This window comes from Octopus bimaculoides, chromosome 4 (genome assembly GCF_001194135.2).
Source record: "Octopus bimaculoides isolate UCB-OBI-ISO-001 chromosome 4, ASM119413v2, whole genome shotgun sequence".
Taxonomy (NCBI): domain Eukaryota; kingdom Metazoa; phylum Mollusca; class Cephalopoda; order Octopoda; family Octopodidae; genus Octopus; species Octopus bimaculoides.
In genome coordinates this window covers 106,024,643-106,033,349 of record NC_068984.1, presented here as the reverse complement: position 1 = coordinate 106,033,349, position 8,707 = coordinate 106,024,643, and the positions used below count along the sequence as shown (strand labels likewise).

Here is an 8,707-nt window from a genome sequence, read left to right as displayed (position 1 = left end):
GAAAGAGGTGGGGAAATAGATAAAGAGAAAGGTTTCAGGACAATCAAGAAAGTGGAGAAAAATAATAATAAAGGATGGGGAAAGGATAGAGAGAGAGAGAGAGAGAGAGAGTGATTTCTTTTCAATTTGATGTAGTCAATTCATTGAAATTTCATTCCAAGCATTTTTCTTTTTCTCTTTCCATTGTACACCTATCAACATATTTGTAAATAAACACATTTTCTCACAAGGGCTGATGACCTTTCAAAGATGTCAATTTTAGGAAGTAGGATGGAAGAAATAAGAAAATCAGGGATGGTGTGGTCATCACTGGAAGATAAAAAAAGAGTTCAAAGTTCAAAGTCCTGTGAAAATGTGCATTCCTTTACACTGTGTAGCCAAGTCCCATATTCTGTGTAATTCTGTTTTGCATGAACAAACATTAAATATTAGTACAATATTCATAAATTAGGAAAATAAAGTCAGAACATGAAAGAATAATTCGATCCTGTTTATAATTCAGTCTATTCTCTGTACATTTAATCAAACCTCATAAATGAGTTTTGTACATATATTATTCCACTGTATAATCCAAGCTGGAATCACTCTGAAGGATATAAATTACATAATAAAGCAGGGCCAGCTTAAATATATTTTTTTTAGAATCTTTCATCCTTTTGTAGGATTTATTTTCCTTTTTCATGAATTACTTAGTCAAGTAGCTACATTATATATGTTTCTTAATCAGTGGTAAAATGGTTCCAGTATTCTTTCTCAGGTATATGTGAGTTCTATAAAGAACAGCAGTTGTCAAAATTCCAATGTTTTATATATATATATATATATATATATATATCTGATCATTTATAGAGATGAGTATCATGTTATTAACATTGGAGCCACATTCAGAAACAACAGTAATAATGTAATATAAATGTTTTCTCTTCATTCATCATCGTTACTATTAAAAAATAATAATAATAATGTAGTTCTGCTTTTCTTTCAAACATTTAATTTTGGAGAGAATTTTTTGATGAAGTGTAGCTCCATTGCTTTTCAGAATTTCGGGTCATCTCTTGAACATTTGTAAAAGGGAAAGATTTTGAACTTTCCTTTACTGCATATTTCTAGATGCTTGCTCAGTGGAATCTTGTGCAATTCCTCTTGCCAGATCTGTTGGCTGTGGATTCTTGCACGTTGGCAGAGGTAATTTTTTGTTTCGCCAATGTAATTTTCCTTGCAGTTGGGGAAATTAATGCAGTATATGAGATTCTGCATTTTGCAGTTTTTATGTGCATTTACTTTGAACAAGAATCCACTTTTGAATTTTATGTGAGAACCACTTCCTAAATATTTAAAGCTGTTGCATGTTCCACATTTACTATCTCCACATTCTGAGAATTCTGATTCATTCTCTGATGTGAAATTTGCTCTTGTGAGGTGTTTTTTGAGATTTTTTGGTTGGTGTCTTCTGTTTCATAAGGGGTTTCATCAATCAGGTCTTTCGTTTCAGGTCTTTGTAGAAGTATAGGTAGGCTTGATTTTATGGTGTAAAAGATGTTGGTTACCTCAGGATTATGCGTATTAATAAATGGAATTGTGTGTTCATTAATTTTTTTCCTTTGGTGTCCTTAGTTGTGCAATGCTCAGCTTCATTACCTTTTTAATTCCCTCGTTTATTAATCCTAAGAGATATTTCTGCTTTGTTAGGAACTCTTTGAGCTCGCTGAGTCAGGTTTGATGTATTTTGGGGTCAAACACTATAGTACAGATACATCCTGCCATGCTGTATGAGATGTTCCTTTTGATATGTGAGGGATGGCAAGAGTGGAAATTCAAATATTAGTGCATGTCTGTTGTGATTGTGGAGATGTGTATTTTTATGTGAATATCCAGAAATGGTAATTCATTGCAACTGGATTCTGTCATGAATTTGATGGATGAGTGAAGTGATTTGAGTATATCACTAAGTATTTGTAGGTCCTCATTTGATTTGTAACAAATGAAAGGTCCTCATTCAATCTAACAATATAGCCAAAACCTACCAAAATTTGCAACGCATAAAAAACTCAATTCTTCCCAGAAAATTTCTTACTAAAGAAATAAGAGGTGAATCACTGGAAAAAATGACAATATGTGCAAACTTAGCTTTATACCGACTGGAAGCAGAAATATTTCTTCTCAATAATATGGCATGAAGAAAAAGTCAAGACAATTGATGCAGTTATGTTTGCTGAAATCACCAAACAAAGTGACAATCAAAGTCATGAAAAATTACAACTATGGAAAGAAGACACTAGGTAGGAAGAAACTATGAAAGAACTATGGAGCAACATCTATTATGAAAACGAAACCATAACAACAAAAAAATACAAGAAAATCAAAAACAAACATAGACACCAGCCCCAGAGGAACCAGACTAAGGCATCAAACCTCTAGCTTTCCAAGAGCATATACGGAAATGACTTCCAGCTCACCCCAAGTGCAGACTAGGCACCCATATTCTGCGATACCAAATGTAATACTGCAATAAGCAAACACATGGAATACAAAAGACAATCATCAACCCATAATATTAAACACCCTAGATGGATGAATACACGGGGAAAATGACAGGAAAGACAAGTAACATATGGACAACCACCAGCCCATAATACTAAGTATGGATGAATGCATGGAAGGAAAGACAAGTAAAGTATGGACTACTCAGAAACCATAATATGAATAATCATCATGGAAACTCAAGAAACCCACAATTTACGACCAACAATTTCATACATCCTGAATGGCCCAGTAAACATGGAAGATGGGAAGACAACAGAACCTGTAGACAATGAAATACGTACAAAGAACATGAACCATCCCCTCACCTACAAGGGAACCAGAACCCCAGAAACAATAAAAAATGGAAACAAAATAATGCAATTCCTTTTTTAGAAAAAAATACCACAATTAAGCACCAGACTTGACATAACAGAAAATTTTAATGAGCACACAGAATATATAGACCCAAAGATCACAAATTTGTTAAATAGAAGCCTCAAGAAGAATGAGAGGAATCTCCTATTGAAAGGTTTCAAATTTACCCTGACACCCACCCCTAATCTCATTGAACTAAAAGCTGATATTGAGCATTTTAACAGCCACTTCTGGCTTATAGAATTCGTCAGCAATAAGGATATAAATGACGAATCAATTGTCAGAAATAAATCCCACTTCACCCCCTACAAGGGGAATGACAAACATTTAGAAGCATATATAGACACAATTTCGAAATTTCCCCTAAGTACCTGTAAATGCAAACAAAACTTTTGTGAAGAAAAAAAGGAAGTCTTAACACTGAAGAGTGACAATTCAATCATCCTAAAAGAAGCTGATAAGGGAGGGGTAATAGTAACCATGGACAAAGACTACGATAAAGATAAAATACTGAAAATGTTAACAGACTAAACCTACTACAAGGAAGAACCAAGACACCAGGAATTTTGACAACTGCTGTTCTTTATAGAACTTACATATACCCGAGAAAGAATACTGGAACCATTTTACCACTGATTAGGGAAGATATCTAACATAGCTACTTGGCTAAGTAATTTGTGAAAAGATCTCTTTTGAATTCTCTTATCCAAGCAAGCAAGAAAAAGAATAAATCCTACAAAAGGATGAAAGATACTAAAAAAAATATATTTAAGCAGGCCCTCCATTTAAAGAGAAAAACTATCGTAAACAATAATATTTTATGTTATACCTGTTTAAGATCGCCACCTCATTATTACTGTTTTTAACAGTTATAATACTTCACATATTTACTTTTTTATTGTTTACGATAGTTTTTCTCTTTAAATGGAGCAGGACGTCTAAAGTCAGAAATGCACACAAGTTGACGTAATGAATATTTTAGAAATAGATGTCAAATACTATTTCCAACTGAGGATTGCAAAGCATATTTCTCATGTACAGCATGAAATCAATTGATATTGGGGTATGTTATTAGCTGCCTTCATATTCCATCCTGAAGGTAGGCCTATTTTTTAAAATATTCATTACGTTGCTCATGTGTGTATTTATCATAGAATTGGTGGGTTTTTTTAAGCTTTCGCTTTGATTTTTGGCAAGCAGTATCTTTACCCTTCTTTTCTTCAAATATTATATATATATATATATATATATCATCATCATCATCATCATCATCATCATCATCGTTTAAACGTCCACTTTCCATACTAGCATGGGTTAGACGATTTGACTGAGGACTGGTGAAACCGGATGGCAACACCAGGCTCCAATCTGATTTGGCAGAGTTTCTACAGCTGGATGCCACTCAGAGAGTGTAGTGGGTGCTTTTACGTGTCACCCGCACGAAGGCCAGTCAGGCGGTACTGACACACACATATATATACATACACATATATATATATATATATACATGTACTTACCTACACATACATGTGTGTTTGTATATGTACGTGTGTGCCATAAATATAAATAGAGGGTGGGCTAAATGTCATGCACAAAATAAGTTCAGCGTGCTCCAGAATTGTCAAAGACATGCTCTAATTTTTCTAAAATTGAATAAAATAAATGAAAGCATAATGAATATATGCATACTTGTACATGATCAACTAAATGAATGATGATTATGATAATAATAATAAGACGAGGACGACAACGACAATATAAATAAAATAGCAATTGTTTTGGTGTGTGACTTTTGACCCATTCTACATACATGTGTATATATGCATATATACACACATGTGTATATGTGTATCTATAAGTGTATATATGTAAATGCATGTATATACATATATGTGCATGTATGTGTATGTATGTGTGATCGAAATAAGAAGATGAGTTTAGCTTTGGCAATCAGATTATGAATTCAAATGTAATGCCTTTTCATTCACATTGCTTTTAATTAATCACACATTACCTTGTAGCTTCAAGATTTTGATGATGTGAATGTATATTTTTAGAATGGCATTAAAGGGTAGGTGTGATAGGTCTGATCTGGCTGATTTGGACATAAAACAATTTGCATATTTGAACTGGATATAGCTGGTTCAAATGCTAAAGAGTTAATGACCAGTTATAATTATTTCAAAAACACTTTGTTTTTTAACACCATTGCATACAAAAGTTTTCATGTTCAAAGTTATGTAATATTTGCAGTTATTTAACATTAGAGTGGCACTTCATCAGACTTGCATCAAATGGTGCATTCTTACATTGTGCATCTGTCAAGTGTTGTAGGTTGCTTATACTAGGAGAGAGAAAAAAATAAGTATAATATAAGAAGCAGAATAGCAGACAGGTCTTAGACAATAGTAATAGCAGTTAAAAGAAGAAGCTTTTTAATTCCAGTACACTGAGTTACACTTTTCTGATCATCTGGTAATCTAAGCTTGTTTGATTATATTTGTTGTTTGAATATACCTTAATGTGAGAAAATTATTATTATTGTTGTGTCTAGGGACACAAAAATAACTTGCATTTAACACATGCAAAATTGATTTGCTTAAAACTCTAATTTTTCATTTCATTGCTGGCTCTTCTGGGAATATTCTGTTTTAAACTTCTTACGAGTGAGGCCACACTAATAACTTTCCTCATGAATTTGTGCTATTATTTAAGTAATGCTTTAAAGTAATATTTTTAAAAACAATGAATGCATATGCCTTCATTGATGTGCTTATGCATGTTTTGCATGCACCTGTGTATATGCATATACACACACACACACACACACATATACATATATATATATATATATATATATATACATCAGGTCATTAAGAAGGAAATGTCCAATTTTGAACTGAAAGTTTATTTTACTTTATCTCAACGAAAAGCAATGCAGTTAATCAAAGTATACACCTAAATTATCAACACACTTTTGTGATTTGATTGGTAGCTTATTTATGCTGGCAGCAAAGAATTCTGGAGAGCAAGAGGTGATGAAATCACAAAAGATTGAAGTTTTTCCTTTACTAAAAGTTGTCTAATGCCTGGAAGACATAATAGTCAGTTGGTGCAAGGTCTGGTGAATATAGTGGATGACAAAGTACTTTTAAATTCAGTTCCTGTAACTTGAGTAGCGTTCGTTGTGCAACATGTGGTTGAGCATTGTCTTGCAAGAGAATTGGCCTGTCTTTGTTGACCAATCTGTTATTTAATTGCAAGTTCACTCATCATTTCATCCATTTGGTTGATGTATGCATCTGCTGTAATTGACTTACCAGGTCTCATGAAGCTATAGTGGGTGACACCAGTGCCGGACGACCAAACAGACACCATGGTGCAGAATGCTTGCTATTGAAAAGAATTCATTTTTCATCACATGTAACAATACAATGCAAAAAATGGTTCACTTTTATGCCGTGACAGCAGAGAACAGCAAGTTTCAAGATGATGTGTCATTTGATGCTTGTTCAATTCATGTTGTACTCACTTGTTCCAGCTCCTTTACCATGCCAATTTTTTTCAGATGGCCCAATACAGTTGGAATCAAAACATCAAACCTTGCAGCTAACTCATGTGTAGTTTGAGATCTATCCTCTTCCACTACAGTTTTCAGCTCGTCATTATCCACCTTGGCCTCAGGTCTACCACAGGGCTGATTTCCAAGAATAAAGAAACTAGACCAGAACTTCTTAAACCATCGATGTACAGTGCCCTCATTTGCTACATCTTCACCAAACACCTCATTGATGTTACAAACTGTCTTGGATGCATTGGTTCCACAACAGAACCCATATTCATAAACAACACGAATTTTTTTATCTATCCATGGATTCACAAAAAATGATTTACAAGAGAAAACTCACAATATAATCAGACACCATGAATTGCATTTTGAAAAGTGATGATGTAACTCTTCAGTGTTGTAAAACAAAAAAATGTCAGGATAAAACATTAGAGTTAGTGACTGTCAAACATAGTACATAAGAAAATCGGGCATTTCATTCTTAAGGACCTGAAATATATATATATATATATGTGTATGTATGTATGTATGTATATATATATATTTGAGAAAATGAATAGAAGTGGCTTTTCTGATAATTTTTACACTTTAATGTTTAGATCTTTTATCTGTTATTTGGTTCACTCTTTAGACTGCATCCATGCTGGGGCATCACCTTGAATTTTTAGTCAAATGAATCAACCCCAGTACTTATTTTTTTAAGCCTGGTCCTTATTCTATTGGTCTCTTTTGCTGAACCACTAAGTTACGGGGAAGTAAACATACCAACATCAGTTGTCAAGTGATGGCAGTGGGACAAACACAGACACACAAATACACACATACATACATAGATACCTGCCCGAAGCTCGTCGAAACGCCGGTGTTAAAACGTGGGTAGCTGATGAAGTAGAATGTTCTCTATGTGGCTCGTGTGTTCTCGTCTACGTTTGTTTGCAATGTCCTGTACCCAGATATGCACCTATACATACAGGTGGATGTCGGTATGCACATACCTGTACGTATATATGCATATACTCATTTACTTTTGTTTATATATATATATATATATACACACACACACAACAGGCTTCTTTATATATATATATATATATATATATATATACACACACACACACACAACAGGCTTCTTTCAGTTTCCATCTACCAGATCCACTCACAGTGCTTTGGTTGTCCCGAAGTTATAGTAGAAGACACTTGCCCAAGGTATCACGCTGTGGGACTGAACCCGGAACCATGTGGTTGAGAAGCAAGCTTCTTATCACACAGCCACTCAGTCTTTTGTAAACTTATAAACATCTAATCATTAAAATGGAAAAATTTTCAGAAAAGCCATTTCTATTTGCACTATATATATACATGTATGTATGCACATACACACACACACACACACATTTATGTGTCGTGTTTGTATTTCTGTTGTGTAGGTTTACATATATTGTACCTTGATACTGTGTTAACTGAACTCCCCATTGACAGCCTGCAAGTATGAAATAAAGTGCTAAGTACTCAGTTCCAGTTCTCTGTAGCTACTAGATTTGTTGAGTATATAAATATTTCTCTAGATATTTCTCTGAGATGAGTTAAATGATGTAAACACCTCTCATGAGAACCTAATATGATTCAAAAATCAATTAAGGTTGTTCATTTTTTTTTTTTTTCAGTTGAGAAACTATTGAGAAATAGTTAAATTTGTCATGTTCATATGACTACTATCTAGGTTTACATATATTATTTAAACATTTCAAAACCAACATTTTTTTCCAAATTAGTATGAAATTCAAGAAGCCCTATGCATACAAGTCACTAACAGTTCTATTCCTTTGTTCAAATTGTTACAGCCCTGAGTCAAAATTCTTTATTTTTTTTTGTGTGTGTGTTTTTGCTCAGACAAATGTCATATATATTGATTGCTCAAAATGGGGAGTAGACGGACAGCCAACAACTGGTGAAGGGTCATTCTTTATACTATTTGTCCTTTTTTTCTCTCATTATTTGCATATTTAACTCATTTGTTTTTGTATTTCATGTTGTTTTCTGTTGGTGATGTCCTGTTCCCATATATGCATATATATATATTATTTATATTATTATTTAATTGGATGCCACACAACCATTTCCAAGTATATATATTTATATAATGTACCAATAGACACTCAACCATTTACACACACACTCACTCTTATGAATATGTATATATACATATATATATATATATATATATATATATATATATATATA

At 33.4% G+C, this 8,707-nt stretch overlaps 1 protein-coding gene across 1 annotated transcript in view; it reads left to right on the top strand.

Annotated features, from left to right (window-relative positions):
* LOC106879427 (focadhesin) overlaps positions 1 to 8,707 on the top strand; it is a 260,907-nt gene that overhangs the window by 249,179 nt on the left and 3,021 nt on the right. The window lies entirely within an intron of this gene.